The sequence below is a fragment of the Symphalangus syndactylus genome, chromosome 21 (genome assembly GCF_028878055.3).
Source record: "Symphalangus syndactylus isolate Jambi chromosome 21, NHGRI_mSymSyn1-v2.1_pri, whole genome shotgun sequence".
In the NCBI taxonomy this organism is placed as follows: Eukaryota; Metazoa; Chordata; class Mammalia; order Primates; family Hylobatidae; genus Symphalangus; species Symphalangus syndactylus.
The window spans coordinates 27996890-28022711 of NC_072443.2; positions in this window are offsets into that span (position 1 = coordinate 27996890).

Consider the following 25822-nt stretch of genomic DNA (forward strand, 5'->3'; position numbering starts at 1 on the left):
TCAAATTTAGAAAAATGTTGTGCTCAGTTTTTCTTAGATAAAATTTCTCTACATAAAATTTCAAATGTGAATTGGTCTCTTATTTGCTTACATACTCCTTTCTATGCATTAGGAAGAATTATGCTTGCTGTCATAGGCAGTACCCCCCACCCCAGCCTACAAATATTTTACTTTGCATGCCTACATGGTAAAAGGGACTTTGCAGTTGTAATTAAGGTTAAGGACCTCAAGATGAAGGAATTATCTTGGAATAGTCTGCTGGCCCTAATCTAATCATGTGGGTCCTTAAAACTGAAGAACCAGTTTCAGCTGTGGTCAGAGAACGAGAATGAGGATTGGCCAGGCGCGGTGGCTCACGCTTGTAATCCCAGCACTTTGGGAGGCTGAGGCGGGTGGATCACGAGGTCAGGAGATCGAGACCACAGTGAAACCCCGTCTCTACTAAAAATACAAAAAAATTAGCCGGGCGTGGTGGTGGGCGCCTGTAGTCCCAGCTACTCGGAGAGGCTGAGGCAGGAGAATAGCGTGAACCTGGGAGGCGGAGCTTGCAGTGAGCCGAGATTGCGCCACTGTACTCCAGCCTGGGCGACACAGCGAGACTCTGTCTCAAAAAAAAAAAAAAAAAAAAAAAAGAGAATGAGGATTGAAGAGAGTCAGAAAGAATGCATATGACCTTTAGGCACCAGAAAACACAAGAAAATAGATTCTCCCTAAAGCTTCCAGAGGAGAATGCAGCCCTGTCAACACCTTGATTTTAGCCTAGTAAACACCATTTCAGACTGCTGACAACCAGAACTGTCAGATAATAATTTTTTATCATTTAAAGCCACTAAGCATGTTTAGTGAAAGAAACTAAGGCCCCCACAAATGCAGCTGAAATAAAGAATTCAAGTAATATTCATCACTCAGATATTTAAAAATTCATTCCAGATTCCCTTCATCTTCAACTAGGACTGCTGCTAGTCTAGATGGTTTAGTTGGTGGCTTGACCCAGCCCCACATCCCTGAGGAGTTTGAGGCAATTGATACCATGCACTTCTTAGTCTCTAATTGCTTTACTCGTCCACTTATCATCAAACTTTGGGCAGTACTAAATGACTTCCAATAAATCTACTTGGCTCCAAATTATGTATCCCACAGTATGTAATCACACTTCCATCTCCTTCTGATCAGGGTCAATTGTCCTGGCAGAATGACAATTCATTTTCTTTCCTTCTGGTCTGTTGACATAAGTAGTCTAAAGTTATATGGTAGAAGATGAGATTTCCCTGGTGGAATATTTTTTTTTCTTCTAAGAATAAACAGTTTTAGGCCTGCAGGGCCTAGATTTGTGGGATAAGAAGCACAATTTCTCCAAGTGACTGAATTGTAGTTATGATAATTAGTGTCATTCTTATTTACATCTCTTAATTCCCAGTCCTATGTCATCCTCTCAGGTATCATCTCTAAGTTTGCACTTTAGCTCCACCTTCTACAGGCCGTTCCAGTGTTCTATCAAGCAAGCAGCATCTAAGCAGTATAGTATTGGATAGGGCCAGTAGATGGAATATGACAGTCATGTGACCACTCCTGCAAGTCCTTTGCCATACAATAGAAACCATGAGTTGATGAGATGTTGTTGTGGACCCTTACTGGTTGATCAAGCACTTTGTAAGCCCTCAAATAAGAATTTTCTGAAGCTCTATGAGCAGGAAAGGTAGACCCACATCCAGAATATGGATATATTTCATTTAAGATGAATCACTCACTCCCTTTTCCAGAGAAGAAAATATTCAAAGTAATCAAATCCCCAAATGTATCTGGTTGACATTCTGGAGAGATGTTACCATTTCAAAGCCTTAGTGTTAGTCTGCTCCTGGCAAATTGGACTTACACCAGCAGCAGTAACTAGATTCATAGCCATGGAGTGGGAGGTCATATTGTTAGGTCTAAGAATAGCCACCATTCTGGCCTCCATGGATAATGCACTCATGTGTTTATTAGGCCAGCACATGAATGAATTTATTAGGGTGGCTGATGACAGAATCTGGCTGGTATTAACTACTTGAGTCATTTTATCTACTTGGTTGTTTAGCACCTCTTCTAAGAAGGATTGTATCTGTGGGGCTATACAAAGTTTCTTGGACTTTGTACACACTCCTCTGAGTCTTTCAATCCCTTATTCTACTGTCTGGCAATGAGGTGCTGGCATTTTATTTATTTATGTATTTTTCTATCTTTCTATCCATTTATTTATTTAAGAGACAGGGTCTTACTGTGTCACCCAGGTTGGAGCACAGTGGTGAGATCATAGTCATCTCAGCTTCCTAAGGAGCTAGGAGTTAGGACTATAGGTGCACCGCACCAGGCCAGGCTGGTTTTTTGTTTTTGTTTTGATTTGTTTTTTCGGTGTTTTCCAAGCTGGTCTAGAATTCTTGGTCTCAAGTGATCCTCCCTTCTCAGCCTCCCAAAGCACTGAAATTGCAGGTGTGAGCTGCCACACCACAGCTAATGCTGGCATTTTTACTTCACTTAATGTGCACCATTTTTACTCTAAATTCCCAAAAGTCATAATAACAGTGAGTACTCACCCTGCCCTGGAGTCACATTGTTAACACATTGTTAAATTCTGTCCTAAGAAAGTGCTCACATATTTATAAACTCTCTCTCTTTAGAACATTGTAGAGCAGTAAGGAGTGGGCTACATCCTCAAACTCAGAAGATTAAAGGCAAGTTGTTCAATGGATTCTCAGGTTTTACCTATATCATGTCTCAGGGTCCACTTTCTTCTTGGTGTATGTGACGTGCAGGTCTGATAATTCAACCAACTCTGGAGATCTGCCCTTATGATAATGTCTTTATCTTGGAATGCTACTTTTCTGCCCTCTAGTTGGAGGAAATGAGATTCTCTTTGTAGGTTTCCAAGGAGGCCTTCTGGCTTTCACTCCTAGCATTTAATTGCTAGGTAATCACCCTCAGCCTTTTATTTTCTTTTATTAAAGTATCCATTGCCCCTAGCAACAACCAACTAATTCTACAGTTCCTGTAATAACTTTTTCTCCATATTTCTTTAGCCTGATACATTTCACCTTCAATGCACATTCACTTTCACTAGTATATCATCTCTGCTTATCACCATTAAAACTTCTAACAATTGCATTATTGCTGTGGCAGGCCACCAGAAGGTATTAGACCTCACAAAAAATCCCATAAAAACAAAAACAGAAATAACACTTTACAGTGTGCTTCCTCGAACACTTCTGGCACTAACTGTCAGGTCTGGTGCTCTGGGAAACAGCCCATAAAAGGGAGATCTGTGTCCAGGAAATTAGTGGGAGTGCATTAGGAAGAAATAACTGTACTGAAGGGAGGGAAGCAGAATAGGGGAATAGAGCAGTTCTGCTGCAATGTAGTCAAAACAAAGGCCTCCTCTGATCCCACAGGAAACTCTGAAGTCAGCAGGGCTCTTTAAAGTTGTCGAAATTTAGGCCAATTGGCCGAATTTTTATATTCTTACATTGATCAGTCACTGGATATAGGAGGTAAGGCATCCTTCAGAGAAGCAGATTCTTTGGGTGGGGTCTTGGAAAGAGACTCAGCTGTGAGTTCTCAGTAGGGAATATACCTGGGAGCCAAGGAAATGGATGCCTCTCTCTTGAAAGATAATCTGGGTAGCTGGTGCTCTGTAGCACACATTTCAGAGGTTTAGACCAATATACGCTCAAACTTCAATATGAGCTTCAATGTATGTTTTATTTTCTCTCAGCCTACAAATTATTTAATTAAAAAAATACTGCAAATTTCTACATGATACGTTTGTGAAAAGTAAGCTCTTTCTCTCTGGTTGAAAGTTGTGTTCTACTTTTTAATTTAGGAATATTTCATGAGTATTACTGATCCTTAAATGAGAGTAGACTGATTCAGGTCTGCAATTTATTGCTGAAGAATAAAGTTGATTTTTCTTTGGTTTTTCTTCCCTATTTACTTATTTATCGTAAGAATCCTCCTCTCAGATCTTCAACTAGAGCACTCATTCTATGCACATCCCCTAGTCGTGTTTTTCTTTTTTTTTAATCACTTAGGTCTCATGACTGTGATGACTTAGGCAGATACTTTTTATGATATTATAAGGGATATAACTTGAAGTAGCTTGTGCTTGGAATTTCAATGCATCAGAGAATGAATGTAGAGCAAAATATGTCCCTCTGATTATCTAATAGCTCTTTGAGGCTTAGCACTTTACGTTTGCTAACTTCCCCAAATACGCAACTTCATTCATTATTCACTTCCATAATTGCCTAGGTAGCACTTCTAAGATTTGCACTCACATATTTCTTGTAGAAGAGAGGCAATAATGGGTTGTAGTGCAGGGTGAAAAAGACCTAATTACCTGGGAAATTTTGTGAACATTAGTGAAAAGCTGCCCATCAGGTCAACTGGGAAAAACATCACCCATTGGATAAAACGATAATATGTGAAAGTTGAAAGAGTTTAAATTTTCTACAGAACATCGCTTGGGTTTCATCACTTTTGTGCCAGAGCCCACAATTTCAACTTTGTTAAATAAAATTTTCTCATTGTTTCTGGCATAATTGACTAATATGCCTGTTTTCCTGGGCATTTGAATAAATCTATGTGTTTTCATAAATATTTTAATGAGATCGTATGAGAGATTACAAAGCAGGTATTATAGCATATATTGGAAGCCTCTGTATCCATTTAAAAATGTTAAAATAAATTAAAAAGCATATAGAAAATAATATAAAAGATAATAATTATTTAGATTGTAAGAAATAGAAATATACGTCTTACTCAAGAAAAAAACAAACTCTGGTAAATTTTAGGCTTGAAACGTTATTCCTGTTAACCTTCATAAGTGTGCTGGAAAGTGCATTATTCAGGCAGTCTGACATAGGTTAACAAGAGTTAGTTTTTCTCTAAGCAATGAGAATATCATTTCTGTTTATCTAAAAAGATAAACTATAAAAGTGGTACAAATTTTAAGGAAAATAGAAATAAGAATTAACAAGATTGATAGAATTTTGCCTGCTATAAAACAATAGGATTAAAAAAGGCCTTAGAGCCTCACATTTCAGGGTTGGAGAAAGGCAGCAAATTGTTTAAGTTTAATAGGGAGAGCATGATTTGGGAAATGGGAAAATATATAATGATGATAAGAAATCTTAACAGAGTGAAGCTGCTTGAACATCTTTCCATAATTTAAAAATAAGACTAGAAATATTTTTCTCTGGTTTGCAGAAGTAATAACTAACTCAACTCTGGCCCTCCTATGTTGGTGAGGTTGGAATGTCAAGACAAATTCTATTATATATCATATGGTTTTCATTGTCAAGATATAAACAAACACTAAATATTTCTAATTTTGGCATAATCACCCAGTCGTGTTACAATTATTTTTTATTTTTGTATAACACCTTTAAAGTTAACTGTGCCAAAAAAAAAAGGTAATATAAAAGTGAGGGAAAAATAAAATGTTGCTTTAGATAATAATCACAAAAATAGTACCTTTTGAGTGTGATCTAATTACATGGAAATTTTTACAATGGTTAAATACTTAGTTCAATTTAAAAGGCAAGTATTCTTAATATTCTTATCATTTTCCCCTAAACCAACCACAAAAAATTAATCTGGAATAAAATTATAGTAATAAAATCTCTTTAAAACCAGCCACCTGATCTAGATGTAATTTTATCACTCTCTGTGGTACAATTTATTTTATTTTATTTTATTTCATTTTATTTTTTATATTTTTTTTTTAGAGACAGAGTCTCACTCTGTCACCCAGGCTGGAGTGTGCAATCTCAGCTCATGGCAACTTCTGCCTCCTGAGTTCAAATGATTCTCCTGGCTTAGCCTCCTGAGTAGTTGGGATTACATGCACCCACCACCAAGCCAGGCTAATTTTTGTATTTTTAGTAAAGACGGGGTTTTGCCATGTTGGTCAGGCTGGTCTTGAACTCCTGACCTCAGGTGATCTGCCCTCCTTGGCCTACCAAAGTGCTGGGATTACAGGTGTGAGCCACTGTGCCTGGCCTGTGATACAATTTATTATGATGTTTTTTATCTGGGTAGAGTTTATTTTTATTATTATAATCATAGAGATAGAAAAATATAGATGCTTATAAATATATATATATATAGAAGAAACTTAGAGAACTTATATATACACATGTTTTTTATATATGTATGAATACTCTGTTTAAGGAGATAATTACTTTTTCTAAGGATACAAATTGCAAATTCTTTTCAGGATATTTTATTAAATCAAATTTACTTTCTCTAAAAGAGAATTTCTGGTGTTATCTTATTTGTATTTGACTACGAAGGGAAAGCATTTCTTTTAGGAAATGATTAAAATCATTATTATTACTAAAATACAAATATAATATTTATTAATACTTTAATAGGCTTATATGTGTTAGGCACCATTCTAATAGCTTTATATTTATTAACTATAAATTACATTAACTTATCTAAACTTCACAATAGCTCTTTGACATAAGTACTAAAAGTATCCCCATGTTACAAATGATGAAACTGAAGAGGAAAGTTTAATTACTCTGTCAATTTTTCAAAGTTGGTAAATATTTGAAAAATACTACTACTACTACTACTAATAAATTGGCTGGTCTTTGTTCCCTGTTCCTGAGAGGAAGCCTAGAAACGCTGGACATTTCCGTAATTATAGGTGTTTCTTTGTGATTCCCAGTGGGCCACTCAGGCAATACTTAATAGATCATGTTAAAAAGCTGACCCCTGGATAGTTAATGCTAAATAGATAATTCAGGACAGTTTAAATCCATCTCTCTATTTTGCTCTATTTTGATAGGTTGCTTTTATTGAATAAGGAATAATGTACACATACCATAGAGTCTATTTTTGTGTGTTAAAAATCATCATATTCCTATTTTGGAGAAATTTAGAGAACTTTGAAATTCTAAGTATATACCCCCAAAAGACACGGTGCTACTCCAGGCTTCATGATTATGCGGCACATATCTTTGTCTTTGAAGACCTCAGAGGAACATAACTGAAAAGAGTGACAAGAGTTAATTGACAAGGATATACTACTTTTCAGGGTTAGTTACAGAAATTCAAGAAGCACCTCTCTTCATCTGGAAATATGTTATATGCAGGGGAGGCAGCTACTGCCTTCTCCCTTCATGAGGAATAAAGAAAAATTAACCAACAAAAATCAAAACAAGCAAATTGTAGAATCAAACAAAAAAGTAAACTTTGAAATATGTTACTATACTTTAAGAACTCATTTGCACTTTGATTCCACATGGGAAAATCCACAGGGGAAAATTTGCTAAGTCTCATTCATAGCATCAAAGGGTCTAATAGCTTATACAAATTTTTTCAATAAAATGCAATATTAAATAGTTCATAGTAAGTGGCTTTACTTAAATTTAGCCAGGAGAATTGTATTTACTGTTTTCTTTTTTTTCTTAAAGAGATTTATTATTTTATTGTCATTTAGTTATTACTGTGGACATAACTAAATGACAATAATAAAACAATTTTCTCGTGTCCTCGAGTCCAGTAAAATTACAATCGTTAAATAAATTAATCCCCAAATAACAATTGTATAAGGCATATATGTACCTACGGCTATCATTGCTGATTTTTTGCTAGAGTACTTTAAAATGTCTATTTAAAAATTAAAATAAAAAGGCATCCACAAGAGACAATAAAAAAATAGGTGACAAGAAAGAATATATGCAAAATATTTCCATGAACATGAGTGTTTGGAGCCATTCAAGGTACTAATACAACCATTGCAAACACACAAAAAAGTTTAGTCAACTTACAAAGATTTGAGAGGAGTTTCCATCCTAATAACATTGTTTTGCTCTTACCAAAATTAATTCAGGATAAGAATCCACAAGAATCAATAGTAGGTATCCAACTTGAAATGAAGTGATTGCTTTAATGATTTCCAATACATCACATCTTATTATATTAGGATATGACAGGTTATGCTGTTCTTCATTGGGTTACATAATATCGTTTTGAATATAACTCTAAGTCTATCTAATATAAGATGATGAATCAGGAAATAAAATGACAAGGAATCATTTACTTCTAGCTCCTAAATTAGATTTTTCTGTCCACACAAAAGGGAAGCAAAGAAATCGAAATGGCTTCCAATAAGGTTTTCTCATTCACGTCAATGAGCAATAACCAACTACTGTCCTTAGTTCACTATGGGTAGAAATGTCTGCTGTTCCTGTAAGAATTGACATAAATGAGATAGCTTCTCTGCAAAAAGCATACATCTGGCTATCAGTTGAATGTAGCTATAATCCTGTCAGAAGCATTCTCTCAAATTTGAGGAATCAGAATATTGCATGTAAAAATTATTATATAATCTGAGGATACCAAGGAGACTTGCTGTGATCCTATTATAGTATATTTTATGTGAGGAAACAAACTTAATAGGCATGTATAATAAGACTATAATAATCAGCGTGTAACTTGCAGAATGTGGTTCTGTGTATAATCTGCAATGTGAACATACATAGGATGTAGAAAATTGAAAAACAGTTTTTTAATTGAAAAGAGAACATGTTTTATCTAGTTTAAAAATGACTCTAGTTTCACGAATAATTAATATGAAATGTATTCCAACATGGTGGTAGTAAGAGTCTCATCACTAGAAAAACGTTAATTTTTATTGCTTATATAGGGAAAGAGATAATCTTAAAGGGCATGTGTCCGAAGGTCTTATAGATAACTTTGTGAGAAAGATATGTCAGTGGATTTCTGGTGCTGAAATGTTAAAAGCCTTAATATAAGTGAAAGAAAATGTGACATTTAATCAGTCCAGGAAAAAGAGGTTAGAATCAATGTATTTTAATTTAGCTGATCCTGTATATTTCTAATAGGCCTTCCCATGCTGCACACCCATTAAGTGTTAAGATTTTATCAATCTACAGAGGTAAAAAAATAGATGGATCTCATCATGAATTCAACATAGTTACCCGGAGATACAGTCGATGTTGGTGGTAAAATGCCATGATTGTGTCAACCTCTGCTTAGTTTAAGTTAGAAAAAGCTATGAACATTAAATGACCAAATTTTATTTGTTGGCCCAAGTTGGAAAAGACAAAAAAAAAAAAAATGAATCATCTGTCATAGTTTTTATGCTATAAAAGAATATATACTTTTAATGACTTTACCACGGTTTACAACATATACTTGTCATCAGAGAAGCTATTTATGGATTTTGATTTCTAAAATGTGTTTTTCAGAACATTTAGGTGCGATAAAAAACAAAAAATGCAGGCGTGGTTTGGATAATATTGAGTAATACGTCTGCTTCTCTCTTCTAGTTGGAATGTGCTAGTTTGACTAATAATTAATAAAATAACAAATAATTATACTCCTTTAGGAAGATAAATTAATATTATTTTCAGCTTATAGAATAATTTTAGCTTCAGTGTTCTGGCTATACTCCAAAACAGATGATACCATTCTATCCAGTAAAAGTCCTGGTGTGGTTTAAAAGTGATGTTAGTCTTCACTGCATTAAAATATAATTGGTAGAGAATTTTGTATTGTCCAACCTAAGGATAACATCATTTGAAAAACAGTTAAACCAAATATTGTGCCATTTGCAAAGCGTCAGGTAATTCTTTTAGATAGAAGGCACTGGGAAAAACTTAAGGGCTTATAAATATCTTAACAAAATGGGAATTTTGCTATAATGCAAAATTATGATGTTGAAAAAACAAGAGGTTTCAAAAATGCATTATCATATGATATTTACTTTTCCTTCTCAATCATTTCATATTGTCTCAAAGGTGTACTAAGCTGCTGAATTACTAAAAGTTAGCTCCTCTTGCATTTTTTAACTTGTATTAAGTCTTAAAATGGATAGGTGCATCTGTTAGCTGATTCAAGTGATATAATTTATCATCCACATGAGGCCATCAGGGATGTATAACTCGTTTGCAGAAGACAGATACTCTATGTTGAAAATCCTAAACATCACATCTAGTAACATTGCCTACATTTTTACTCTTATGCCATCTGTGCAGAAACAGAAAAATAGTTTTTCTCTATATAAGTTCAGCAAGGACAATTAGCCAGAAAAAAAGGAAACTTGCTGGTTATTGTGTCTGAATTTTTTTTTTGAGCTTTTAGTCATAGCTTGGTTTTCTTTACAAATTATATAGGAAATTTTATTTTTCTCGTCTTTCCCTTGTATGTTCATTTTTAAATTTACTACATATTATTCTTCCTCTCTCTCTCTCTTTATATTTTTTTGTTCCTCCCTCTCCCTCTCTCTTGCACTCCACCCTCAGGTTTGTTAATGGTACCTAACAAAAAGGTCGTACTTAATTATTTACCTAATTGGTTTATGCATTTCCAATATTAAGAAGACTAGGAACAACAAATTCAATGAGTCATGGTACTTATGTATAAGGCTCCACAATAAATATTAAGTTATTTTCTGGAGATTGTTCTTTGTTAAACAGGCACATAGACTAAACTTTATTAAATTGTGACTTGAAAAATACCCTAAGCTAATGTTTGTGAGTCTAAATGAGCAAAACCATTTTCATCGCAAATTAACCAAGATCCAGCATATTAAAATAAGAGCAACAAAAAATTTAGGAAGAATCAGTGTCAACCAAAAGTAAAACTATATACAGTATCCTATACTTCTGTACTGCTATGGAAACAGAATACAATCTTCAAAGAAAAACAATGTTTCACTTTGAACATTTGCTAAAGATTGTTCCATTCCATTTGACAAAACTATTGATTGGATATTAAAATCCAATAGTTGCTTCCTGTTCAGTAAGATGATTTAGTAAATGGGTTTGTAATATATATACATACGTTTATATACATATATACACACAAATATGTGTGTGTATTTATATATATGATATTGGTATCAATCCAAATTAATTTAACAAAAAGCTGTGAATTAAGATGTAATCATAACTATGAATAGTAGTTTAGGAAATAATTCTTTAAGGTAGTATAAAATATTAAACAACACGGAAAAAATTTTTCTACAAACATTACAAGTTCTTGGCAAATGTAATATTCAAAATGTGACAGAATATGCAAAGGATTAACAGGTGTATTAGTCCGTTTTCACACTGTGATAAAGACATGCTCAAGACTAGGTAATTTACAAAGGAAAGAGGTTTAATGGACTCACAGTTCCACATGGCTGTGGAGGCCTCACTATTGTGGCAAAAGGAGAAAGTCAGATCTTACATTGTGGCAGACAAACGAAATCAAGAGCCAAGCAAAAAGTGTTTCAAACCCTTATAAAATCATCAGATTTTGTGGGACTTATTCACTACCATGAGAACAGTATGGGGAAACAGTCCCCATGATTCAATTACCTCCCACAACAAGTAAGAATTATGGGAGCTACAAATCAAGATGAGATTGTGGGGGGACACAGCTAAACCATATCATTCTGCCCATGGCCCCTCCAAAATCTCATGTCCTCACATTTCAAAACCAACCATGCCTTCCCAACAGTCCCCCCAAAGTGTTAACTCATTTCAGCATTATCTCAAAGGTCCACAGTCCAAAGTCTCATCTGAGACAAGGCAAGTCCCTTCTGTCTATAAGCCTGTAAAATCAAAAGCAAGTTAGTTACTTCCTATATACAATGTGGGTACAGGCCTTGAGTAAATACACCCATTCCAAATGGGAAAAGTTGGCCAAAGCAAAGGGGCTACAGGCCCCATGCAAGTCCAAAGTCCAATGGGGCAGTCAAATATTACAACTCCAAAATGATTTCCTTTGATTCTATGTCTCACATCCATGTGTGACATCCATGTCACACTGATGCAAAGGTGGGGTTCCCATAGTCTTGGGCAGCTCAGACTCTGTGGCTTTGCAGGGTACTGTCCACTTCCTGGCTGCTTTCACGGACCAGCATTGAGTGTCCGTGGCTTTTCCACGTGCATGGTGCAAGCTCTTGGTGGATCTACCATTCTGAAGTCTGGAGGACAGTGGCCCTCTTCTCACAATTCCATTGGGCAGTGTTCCAGTTGAGATTCTGTGTGAGGGATTCAATCCCACATTTCTCTTCTGCACTGCCCTAGTAGAAGTTCTCCATGAGGGCTCCTGCCTCTGCAGCAGACTTCTGCCTGGACATCCAGGGATTTCCATACATCCTCCGAAATCTAGGCAGAGATTCCCAAACCTCAATTTTTGACTTTTATGTACCCAAAGGCTCAACACCACATGGAAGCTGCAGAAGCTTGGGGCTTGCACAGCCAGAGCTGTACCTGACACCTTTTAGCCATGGCTAGAGCTGCTGTGATGCAAGGCGCCAAGTCCCTAGGCTGCACACAGCAGGGGCCTGGCCCAAGATACCATTTCTTCCTCCTAGGCCTCCTGGGCTAGGATGGGAGGGGCTGCTACGTAGGTCTCTGATGTGCCCTAGAGACATTTTTCTCATTGTCTTGGAGATTAACATTTGGCTCCTTGTTGGTTATGCAAATTTTTGCAGTCAGCTTGAATTTCTTCTCAGAAAATGGGTTTTTCTTTTCTATTGCATTGTCAGCCTGCAAATTTTCTTAACTTGAATGCTCTTTTCCCATTTTAAAACTGAATGGTTTTAACAGCACCCAAGTCACCTCTTCAATGCTTTTCTGGTTAGAAATTTCTTCTGCCAGTCTCTTTGCTAAAACATAGCAAAAGTAATTTTTACTCCAGTTCACAACAAGTTCCTCATCTACATCTGAGACTATCTCAGCCTGGATTTCATTGTCCAGATCGTTATCAGCATTTTTGTCAAAGCCATTCAACAAGTCTCTAGGAAGTCCCAAACTTTTCCATATTTCTCTGTCTCCTTCTGAGCCCTCCAAACTGTTCCAACCTCTGCCTGTTACCCAATTCCAAAGTTATTTCCACATTTCGGGTATCTTATCAGCAGCACCCCACTCCTGGTACCAATTTACTGTATTATTCCATTTTCACACTGCTGATAAAGACACACCCAAGTCTGAGTAATTTATAAAGAAAAGAAGTTTAATAGACTCACAGATCCACATGGGTAGGGAGGCCTCATGATCATGGCAGAAGGCGAAAGTCATGTCTTACATGGCACCAGACAAGAGAGAATAAGAGCCAAGTGAATGAGGCTTCCCTTTATAAAACCATCAGATCTTGTGAGAATTTTTCACCACCAAGAGAACAGTGTGGGGCAAACCGCCCCTTGATTCAATTCTCTTCCACTGGGTCCCTCCTACAACATATGGGACTAATGGGAGCTACAGTTCAAGATGAGATTTAGCTGGAGACACAGTCAAACCATATTAGCAGGGTGTTTTTAGAAAGAAAAAATTTTTTTTTAATTAACAAGGAAGTTAACAAATCAATGGATATTTCCTTTTTCTTAGTAATGTTTCATTGGAACACAAGGTTTCTTAGATTAAGTTTTCTTACTCAAAATATTTAAAATCAAATATCATGAGTTTTTGTTTTGGCTAAGGACAAAACAGTAAGAAAAGTAAAAGATCTATGTAGATCTTACCTTTAGTACACAAAGTTATTCCTACCTAATTCACGCAATAAATCAGGGACACGTGTTAGACAGAACAAAAAGAAGCTAGGTATCACAACAACATAAACACTAATTGATATTAAAGCATAGCTTTTGTTCCTGTAAACGTGCTATTTTAAAGGCAGCTTTCCTCTTTAACTTAGGTGGTTCCCTTTTAAAATATGTGAATATAAGTGAAAACCAAATGATCCATGTAATTATAAATTTTTATCATCATCTTTACTCTATTTGTATAAATCCCAAAGCAGACCTGAAATAAGAGTAGATAGCTGTATAAAAATCAGAAATGCTGTGGTATACTTTTATCCTCTGTCACTCAGGCTAGTTAAATTTTTGTTTCTAATAATCATTAAGTTATAAATTTATACAAAGAGATACATTACAAAATTTTAAGTATATCATAATTATTGACAGTGGGGTGGACAGGTAGTAAGTACACATAGGTAAAAAATCAATTATAATGAATCACAGATATTATGGAAATTTGAGATTGTCATGTGAGAAAGGAAATGTTTGAAGCATGACTATGTGATCCCTCTTTACCTGTGGGGATGCTGCACAAAAGGAAAAAGATAGATCTGGTCCAATCCCTTTGCAAACATACTAATAACAGTCTTCCTGGTAAACACACATACATGGCATTTAGTGGTGGCAGAATTCTTAAATTTGTAATGCTTTTGCAATACATACCTAGCCTGTTCAGGACTGCTTGTAGAAAATAAACATCACATTTTAGGATTTATTGTGTAGCTGCTTATAAAATATGATATAAACTATGTAATTATCAGCATGTAAGCTGTAAATATTTCATGAAAAAAATAGCTCCCTTTTGTGTAAATGATGCTCTGCATGCATCCCTTAGGGTCGTGTATGCTAAAACCAAACCAGAGTACATCATAAAACAAGAAGAAACAACCTGAGAATCAATGATGGTAGTTCTGTACTTCATGCTTCATCTATGGATCACAATTACTGTTATCTTTTCAATTTTGAAATTGTTAGTCAGCTTTGGTACTGGTGAAGAGCTCCAGTTTTTGTGGGATTTAACAATCTGAGGTTCTGAGTTTTCTCAGGTTGGCAATTTGGCTTCAAGGAGGGAATTACAGCTTCATTTTGAGGCTACTTGAGAAAAGCAATTACGCTGTATTTACATAGATTGTGTATTTTGGGGGATTGTAATTGGAGGATTAAAGGAGATTATAAGATTTAATATTCCAAATCCATCTACTTTTTAGCACTATCATTGTAGTGTAAATAGTGTAAAAGCCTAAGAGAGTAATTCTTATGTGTAAATAGGTACCTATCAATACTTTAGAAGAAGAGATGAGACTTTATTGATAGTACTTTTTCATTTCCTGTGCCATTTTATCTAGTTTAGTAGGTCACTAGTTGGGCCTGTGAAGGATATTCAGCAAATAAATGACAGATATGAGTTGATTTTTTAAATGAATATGTCCTGTCCCTCATGGAGAAGATAAATTGGAGAAGAATATAAACATAGGCAAGGATAATAGCTGGCAGGGGTCAAGGTGAGGACTAACTTATTGATGAGAAAATTGATATGAGATTTATATACTAATATGTTTGAGAGGTGCAGAAATATTATGAAGAGATTGGAAAGCTGTTGGATGTTGAGATTAAGAATAAGGGTAAAGTTCAGGATGAATGTGGGTGTTTATTTTTCATAAATAATATTTGTAGACAAGAGAGAAAAGAATTATAAGAGTTCAAGAATGCCATATTTTTTTTTCATGCATTTTATTGGTATAGAGAATGGCAGGAGGGAGTTAGAAGATCTATCCTCAGTCTTAAGGAGCTAGTCAATGTGAATGGCTCTTAAATATAAATATTCACATGACCTGTTGACATCAAGCTTCTCTTTAGCTGCAGCATAGATACTGTCAGCAACTCAGTGGAATATGAGTTCTTCTGAAGCTATATCAATCACTTAATCTATTGGCAAATGCCTGAAAAATTAACGTGTATGAGAACCTGGAGTATAAGGACAGGACACATCACCCTGAAAAGTCAGAGGAGACTCACATGACAAACACAATTCCAAAAAACAGGACACTTTAATATAAATAAGAGGAACAGGAAACAGGGAGGACTCAGATGGGGTTTTATAGCTTAACACTTTTTGAAAGCACAGGCAATAGTTCCAAAGGAGAGATGGAGGCCAGGTGAAATATGAACCACCCCTTTCCCTGCCCACTGGAGAGGTACACTGCAGAGAGATGGTGCTCTTGTGGGTGGAAAATTTCTCCCTCAGGTGTGGCAAGTCACATGCTGGAGACGGGGAAGAAAACAGTGATGCAGGAAAGGAAGAGGTCCTTGTAGGGAGTAGGGACAAGCTGAAGCTGTATTGCTGCTGTGTATCTCCTATGTCTCTCTGGGCCAGTCTGGGGGAACTTCCTCCCATTGATCAAATGTATACAGGGTAGAGACATGAGCAGTTCATTGATCATTCTCAGTCTTGCTAATAGATTGATCAGTGTGGTCAGCAGACAGGGTTAAGTTTGGGAGGTTAACAAACAGAGTGGAGGACCTCTCTCCACTGTGGCTTTGGTAGTTGCCTGCTTGGGAGATGTCCTCTACATTGACTTGCTGGCTGACCTTAGCCAACTTTCTTCCCCTACCTGGACTTCTGTTTCCTCATCTGTGAAGGCTTTGTCTAACCAATTCCAGCTGCAGATGGGGAAACCCAACCCTATAGGCAAGTGGCAATGATGCAGTTTTTCAAGAAGAAAACTGTGAGCTGCTCCTGGATGATTTTTTTTTCCCCAGGGCTCTAGCAGCAACACATCATGATGCCCTGGCTAAAAGCTGTGTCCAACTCCTTGTCTTGTCCTTGCTGCCCCCACCCCCACCACCACCCAGGCTGTTGTTGCACAAGTCGAGGGAGAATAAGGTGCTGGCTCAGCCTTAGCACCTTGCCACTGCCCACCACATTCAGAAGACCATTAGAGTCAGGCAGTGAGTGGGACAGGTGCCTAGGTGGGAGTCATCACCCTGGGAGCTGTTGGTGGCTAGAGGCTAGGAATGCAGGTGAGGATGCAGGTGAGGGTTTGGTGTGGGACAAGGGTGGGTGTAGGTAAGCACTTCTTCAGTGAGGCCCTATAGACAGTGCATGTGCAGGCCGGTGGGGCTGAAGAGGTGGGTGATGGAGCTGCACTTGGCCAGTGGAAAGAGGAGGAACTCTCAAGCCTGTGTCTGGATTTTCAGGCTCATCCTCCTCCTCTCCATACATGGTTCCTGTTTTCACTGGCTGCTGCTGCCCATTCAGCCTACCCACTCCACTCTCAGGAGTAGAAGTCAAAGTTCATGGCACTGGCCCAGGACCTGTGGTCATGGCCACAGACAATTACTTGGGCCTCAGTGAATCAGGTCACCTTTGTGTCCTGTCACCATGTAGTGATGGTCAAAGACCCAGCATGCATGAAGCAGGTCTATCAGAATAGCTCTTTATGAACCCAAACAGGAGTAGAGAGTTAAGACCCAGTATCCACTGTGGTTGATACTGGCTAAGTGTTGACTATTGGCTAGAGAGCAAAATTGTTCTGTGGGCCTCACCCACCACCCACCTGACCAGTGGGTTGCAAGAGTCTTCTTTGGGCACCATGAATGGCAAAGCCTTGGCCCTGCCTCTCCAGGCTATAATAGAGCAGGGCCTGAGGAACATGGTGGCTGACATGGTGAAGTATAGGTGGCCACTGGCCTGTGATGCCAGGAACAGACTTTTTATCACAGCTGCTGCTTGACACATGTTACCTAGGTCTTGGGATTATCCATTTCTCATTGAATATCTTGCTTGTGTCCTTGAGGAGACCTAGGTACTGTACCTGGGCAGCTGAGAACACCACTGGCATGGAAATGGTCTCTTGACAGCAGTGACCTGATTCAAGTCTTGGCAGTGGTCAAGGTTTCCTTACAGATGATATAAATGATGCAAAAAGACAGATGACTTCCTTTAAAATCAAATACAATTAAGGAGAAACACTAGAATGAGAATGTCTATATGCCTTTACTCAGAGATTATAAATGAAGATATAAACAATAGGTGAAATAAAAAAAGATGATAAGAAAACTCAAATTCCATGAATAATATGCCAGTGTTAAAGGTAAGAAAGTCACAACAAACATAGAATGTAAGATTAAAAATTTTGTTCACATATTTATAAGAGAAAAATAATAAAAATTATGAAAGATAATACATAACAAATAGAGTGGAGGACCTCACACCCGAGGTTTCTCTCCACTGTTGCTTCAATAGCTGCCTGGTTGGGAGATGTCCTCCACATTGACTTGAGAAGGAAGAAAGAAATAAAAAGACTTCAGTATGTAGATCAAAGTGTCATGTTTCCAAAATATTTATGAATTAAACTATATTAGCTTCCTATTGCTGCTGTAAACCAGCAAGGCATTACCACAAACTTAATGTCTTAAAACAGCACAGATTTATAGCTCTACATATCTGAAAGTCAGAAGCACTAATATCATGGGGTCATCAGAGCTGTGTTTCCTCTGTGGGCTCAGGGGGACAATATATTCCCAGAACTTTTCTAGGTTCTAGGGTTGCCTACATTTCTTAGCACATAGCCCTTTCCTCAGACTTCACAGACAGCAGGGTAACACATTCAAATCTCTCTCACTCTCTGATTCTGATTCTGATTCTTCTCCTTCTCTCATTTATAAACACCTTTGTGAATATATTGGCCCACTTGAATAATCCACTTAAATAATCTCCCCAGCCCCAAATCCTTAGGTTATTCACATTTGCAAAGTAACTTTTCCTGTATAAGGTAATACATTCACAGATTTAGGGGATGGAGATGTGGAAGTCTTTGGGGGTCTATTATTCTGTCTACCTTCTGAAGTAATATTTATGCTCCATTAGCAACAATTTTAAATAAAGATGTAGTAGAACAAAAAATTTAACCTTATTCATATAGAAAAACAAAGTCTTGCTATGAGAAAAAAATAGACTGTTTTCATATGTTTCACCTGTAGTAATAAATACCCAAAGATAGCAGAGATGTGTAAGCAATATTATTGGGGGAACCCGCCCCCAATATTTCAATGTAGGTTCTTTCTATTTTCCCTAATTGTCAGCCGGTCCAAGAAAGAAAGAGAAAGAGTCCAAAGAAAGGAATTTTACAGCTGGGGCACCAGGGGTGACATCACATATCAGTAGGTCCATGATGCCCACCTGAGCCACGAAAACCAGCAGGTTTTTATTAAGGACTTCAAAAAAGGAGGGGATGTACGAACAGGGAGTAGGTCACAAAGATCACATGCTTCAAAGGGCAATAAAGATCACAAGGCAAAGGGCAAAGCAAAATCACAAGACAAAGGGCAAAATTAGAATTACTGATGAGGGTCTATGTTCAACCGTGCATGTATTGTCTTGATAAACATCTTAAACAACAGAAAACAGGGTTCAAGAGCAGAGAACTGGTCTGACCTCAAATTCACCAGGGTGGGGTTTTTCTCCAACCTAGTGAGCCTGAGGGTACTGAAGGAGACCAGGGCGTATTTCAGTCCTTATCTCAACTGCATAAGACAGACACTCCCAGAGTGGCTGTTTATAGACCTCCCCACAGAAATGCAATCTTTTCCTAGGGTCTTAATATTATAGCCCTTGCTAGGAAAAGAATGTAGCAATAGCTCTCCTACTTGCACATCCATTTATAGGCTCTCTGCAAGAAGAAAAATATGGCTCTATTCTGCCGACCCCGCAGGCAGTCAGACCTTATGGCTGTCTTCCCTTGTTCTCTGAAAAACGCTGTTATTCTGTCCTTTTTCAAGGTGCACTGATTTCATATTTTTCAAACACACATGTTTTACAACCAATTTGTACAACAGTGCTCCTGAGGTGACGTACATTCTCAGCTTACAAAGAAAACAGGATAAGAGATTAAAGTAAAGACGGGCATAAGAAATTTATATAAGTGTATTATTTGAGAACTGATAAATGTCCATGGAATCTTCACAATTTATGTTCAGAGATTGCAGTAAAGACAGGCATAAGAAATTATAAAAGTATTAATTTTGGGAACTAATAAATGTCCATGAAATCTTCACAATTTATGTTCCTCTGCCATGGCTCCAGCTGGTCCCTCCGTTCAGGGTCCCTGACTTCCCGCAACACGATATTTTGAAGATTTATCTCAAAATTTAAAAATAAGTATACTTCTGGAAATGTTATTAAAAACTACCCATTCTGCCAAACAAAACATTATTTAAAGTATTCTACTTCACTCTCAGATTAAATTAGATTTTCAAGAATGAAATAATATGGTCATAAGTAATATTATCTTCACTAAATATTTAAATGGTATAAATCAGAATGTTTTGTGTAAAAAGATACAATTTAATGGTCAAAAAACGAACACAGAGTAAAAATAGTGTGAAGATAGTGACTCTATTCATAGCCGTTATATGAAGATATAACAATTATGAATATTTTTGTGCTAAATCACATGATATAAAAATTCATAAACATAAACTGTATTTGTCAATGATATGATTATTTATAAAAATTATGACAATTAGCAAAAACAATATATATAATTAATGCACTTATCAGTATACAAAAAATAAACATTTTCTTATTTATCAGTAATAAAAATCTAAAATCTCATAAAAATATATGTAGAAGAGCCACAGGGGAAAAAAAGTTGCTAATAATCTTGAAATAAGTTTAAGAGAACATTTTAAGATTTAAAAGTTATTTGAATAAACTGAAAGATAAAAATGAGTAATAACTTTAAAGCTATACTTACTTTAAGGATAAATGTGTAAATACTATGGCAAAATTTAAAATCCCAAAGGAATTAACTAAGAAATTCACAAAATTAATAAAGTACATCAGAAAGTTTGCCAAATATAAAATAACAACTGTAAAAATCATCATCATGCATATATAGAAAAGTTGCTAGGTGTAAATCATAATTGAAAAAAATTATTTCAAGAAATGCAATAAAATAGTTTTTCAAGGAAACAATGGTGATAGTTATCCTTTCAGAGGAAAATAATTATGTAAAGGATGATGGTGGATTAAATTGCAAAAAGCAGATACTTCTTTTCTTCTTCTATTGAAATTATAAATGGAAGGTAAAATAATGTGCTCCAATTTTCATTTCCAAATAAGATGGAGTGCTTTGGGCAGACCAATCAAATTATATCTGAGAACATCTAGAAAACTAAATAAACTACAAAATTCATTTAGGTAGGTGCCCCAAACTAGGATGCTATACCCAACAAAATAGACCCTTCTAGAAAAAATTAAAATAGTAGACATAAACAAATACCAACTATCAGAAATAATTATTTTAATATTGGGTTATAAAATATATGCAAATGAACATAATCCAAAATGAAAGAAGGAGGAAAATATTTTTTATTTTATTTTATTTATTTATTTATTTTGAGACAGAGTCTCACTCTGTCACCAGGCTGGAGTGCAGTGGCGCAATCTCGGCTCAAAGCAACCTCCACATCCTGGGTTCAAGCAATTCTGCCTCAGCCTCCCGGGTAGCTGGGACTACAGGTGCCTGCCACCACACCCAGTTAATTTTTGTACTTTTAGTAGAGACAGGGTTTCACCATGTTGGCCAGGATGGCCTCCATCTCTTAACCTTGTGATCCACCCGCCTTGGCCTCCCAAAGTGCTGGGATTACAGGCGTGAGCCACCATGCCCTGATGGAGGAAAATATTTTTAAATGCTCTGAAGTTCTAGTATAATCTGAGTGGTTAAAATAAACATTTTTATCATATAGTAATAAGGCAAGCATTAAACTATCATCTTTAAGGTAATCACTAGAAAAAGAGTAAAATATAATTTAAAAATTAATAAAGGAAAAATGTAAAATATATTATTAATCCTAATTAAACCAAGAAAAAAGATGAAAGAAGCTATGTAACTTAATAGATCAACTATAGTAGTTTAGTAATGCTAGATGAAGTAGAATATTAGTCAAAATAGAATACTGGACAATGTAGTATATAAGGCAAGAAATACTACTACAAATAAAGAGGGATATTTAATAATGGTGGCAAACTTAATCTATCAGGAAGATTTTAGTCCAATATTCATCCCAACAGCATAGTTTTCAAAATTTATCTTTTAATTAAAGAAAATAAAAAGAAATAGACCAACTCACAACCATATTGGAAGACATAAATACTACTTTCTCAAATGTTTATTAAATGAGTAGCAAAACTAATCTATAAATGTAATAAAGAAAAACTAAACAGGCATTCCTAAATAGAAAAAAAAAATTTAAAACTGCTTCATTTCCAGAATAAAACTATATATATTCAAGTGTATACATAAAAACCTATATATGTTATTTTCTTTTATTATATGTAGTTTAATTTTGCTTTATGATATATAATAAATTATGGATATATGCTTTATTATAAGGAATTGTCTCATACATTTGTGGAGGCTGAGAAGTCCCATGATTTACTGCCTGCAACTTGGATACCCAGAAGAAGAGCTGGTGTAGTCCTAGTCTGAGTTTGAAGGTTGAGGTATGAATTTGAAATATTTTCTATATATACATATAATACTTCAATTATTTGATTATTTGATATATTTGAAATATAATATATAAATATTTATATATTTATAAAATGTTTCAAATAGGATATATATATCCTATTGCTTCTCTTTCTTTGAAGAACTCTACCAACCAAGAATTTAATCTACCTCTCTATTCATCCAGTGTCTAACAAATATTGGAAAATGTAAAAGGACCTGGGAAACAAAAGCTAGCTATCACAAAATGTGAGAACCTTCTAAAATACAGAGAGAAGAATTTATCAGACTAAATTGAAGATGCAGATGAGGCTACATCCTAAGAAACAAGTGTTAATTGCAGCAATTTCCAGATCGGTTCTAGAAAGTGTTAAAATTCATCAACAATCTCCCTTTCTCTCTCCAAGAGGACTCAACATCAGCAATGATTTGTGTTCTTAGGCTAATTGCAAAGGCAATTCACTACAGAAAGTGAGCACCTGTCCTGCTGGGTCATGAGTGGGAAGTGAGCAGCATGGGAAGCAATTCTCAAAGAGGGCAAAGCAAAACTAAAAAGGCAGTCCTAAGTAGAAATATTTTAAACTGCTCATTTCCAGAGTAAAGCTCCTTAAATATGGCAAATATCGATCCCCCAACTAACCCATCTGTAAGAAATCCTGCTGTTGATAGTTCCTGAATCCTTTTCACTGAATCCTTCTTGAGGCTGCTTATTCAAGGGTTCTCAGAGATTCACAATAAATCATGCAGATGGCCTATTCCAATAGAGGACTTCATTCATGCAAATGAAGGAAGTAGGGAAATTAAGGCAACCAAGATGAAGAAACCAAACAAGTCACTTCAGAGGAAATAGAGGTAATTTTAAAAACCAGAAGAGAACTAAAAAGCAAAATTTACCAGGTAGAGATGTGAAGGAGATAAAGTGTTTCCAAAACCAAGAATAGTCTGGAAAAGAAAGTGAACAATTTGATGACAGCAAAAATATAAAAAAAGTTATGAGAACATACTGCCATCAAAATTTTTGTTATATAAATGTATGCATAAGTAAATTAAAAATTTACTTGGTCTGAGCTTTCTATTAACCGACTGGTTAAAACAGATGTAAGTGGCTAGACAGGTATGTCTGAAAAATTATTTTTCTTCTGACTCACTGACATTTGTATTCCTTTATCTGGGAATGCAGGCATAACCTTGAGTTACATTTATTTTTATGTTTAGCCTTTCATCTTCCACTTTGAGCTCTATGCCTTGGAAGTGACCAACAATTTTCATTTCAACTATGTTCTTTTCAAAGAACCCCTATTTTTTATTATAACTTTTGTTTTAGGTTAAGGGGTGCAGATGCAGAGATTTGTTCTATAGCTAAACTGCGTGTTGTGTGGGTTTGGCCTACAGATTTTTCTGTACACCAAAAAAGCCTTGAATTCATATCCTTTATGTACACATCCCAATGTGCTTAATACCTTCTTCAAGAACTGGAGAGATGATAGATTTAACATTTTCTTGAGATTATTCATCAGTTTTGAGTGTCTTCAGGCTAGAAAGGAGGATGTCTTTAGTCCTTAAGTAGAAAAGGAAGTGGTTATATGTATATGAAATGATGTATATGTATATAAAATATATATGTAAACTTATTTCATATACATATAACCTCTCTCTATATATATATGTATATATATATATATATATACACATACACACACGTGTATATATATATATATATATATATATATAAAAGTTTATCAATGTATATACAAATTGCAAGGGCATGATTTTAAAAGGTAGCATGTAAGTACTCACTAGTAAATCTTATTATATTATTATATTCTTGTTGTTTGCTTCAGTGAGGCACAATTCTAGCCCATTTAGGACCTTATCTTTCAGGTAATAAGCATAGTACCTTATAAATAGGTATCTTTTCTGATCCTCTCCCTCCTCCTGCCCTCCACTCTCAAGTGGGCCCCAGTCTGTGTTGTTCCCCTCTTTGTATCCAAGTGTTCTTGTTGTTTAGTTCCCACTTATAAGTGAAAACATGTGGTATTTGGTTTTCTGTTCCTGCATTAGTTTGCTTAGGATAATAGCCTCCAGCTCCATCAATGTTGCTGCAGAAGACATGCTTTTTTATAGCTACATAGTATTCCATTGTGTATATGTACCTCATTTTCTTTATCTAGTCTATCATTGATGAGCATTTAGGTTGATTCCATGTCTTTGCTATTGCAAATAGTGCTGCAGTGGACATTTGTGTGCATGTGTCCTTCTGGTAGAGCTAGTTATATTATTTTGAGTATATACCCAGATACAAGACTGCTGGGTTGAATGGTAATTCTGTTTTAAATTCTTTGAGGAATTGCCACATTGCTTTCCACAATGGCTGAACTAACTTACACTCCTACCAGCAGTGTATAAACGTTTTCTTTTCTGTACAACCATGCCAGCATCTGTTTTTTTTTTATCTTTTAATAATAACCATTCTGACTGGTGTGAGATGGTATCTAATTGTAGATTTGATGTGTATTTATCCAATGATATAAGTTGCTTATAGATTCTGGATATTAGACATTTGTCAGATGCATAGTTTGCAAATTTTTTCTTGCACTTTGTAGGGTATTTGATTACTCTGTGGATAGTTTCCTTTGCTGTGCAGAAGCTCTTTAGTTTAATTAGATTCCATTTGTGAATTTTTCTTCTTCTTCCAGTTGCGTTTGGTGTGTTCATCATGAAATCTTTGCCAACATCTCATGTATTGGCAAATACCTAGGAATGGTATTTCCTAGGATATCTTCCAGGGTTTTTATAGTTTTATGGTTCCATATTTAAGTGTTTAATTCATCTTGAGTTGATTTTTGTATACGGAATCCCTAACTGTGTTTTTCCTGATAGTGGTCATTCTGGTTACTGTGTAACTGCTTTCACTATCTTTCTTACATAATGCATTTGCCCACCTATGAGAAACATGTTTTTAAATTCTCTCTGATTTTGTAAGAAAGAAACATGGCAGTTATGCTCACTTTCCTTATCTTTATTGTCAGGCCTACTTCTAATAACCTCTATGGGAGATGTTCTTCTCTGATGTTCTTACAACATCAGTGTCATATTGCAGTCTGATTAGCATCTGTATTAGTCCATGTTCATGCTTCTAATAAAGACATACCCAAGACTGAGTAATTTATAAAGAAAAAGAGGTTTAGTGGACTCACAGTTCCATGTGGCTGGGGAGGACTCACAATCATGGTGGAGGGCAAAAGGCAAGACTAACATGGTGGCAGACCAGAGAGAATGAGAGAATCAAGCGAAAGGGATTTCCCCTTATAAACCCATCAGACCTCATGAGACTTACTCTCTAGCATGAGAACAGCATGACGGAAACCACCCCCATGATGCAATTATCATTCACTGGGTCCCTGCCACAACACATGAGAGTTATGGGAGCTACAGTTCAAGATGAGATTTGGTGGGGACACAGCCAAACCATATCAGAGTCTATTTCACAACTGAAGAAATAGTAGCCCAGTTCAAGTGGCATGTCTGTGAACACAAAGCTGTTTTATTGCATAGTCAGAATTTGTAATTCAGATGTGTTTTATAATTTAGTGCTTCTCCCGCATACTACATAGTTCATTTTCTCAATATTCAGATGAAGAAACAACTTAAGAAAGATTAGCTGGTTTGCTAAAGTTTATGCCATGAGGTTTTATCAGTCAAGTGGGTAGATTCTGTTTTG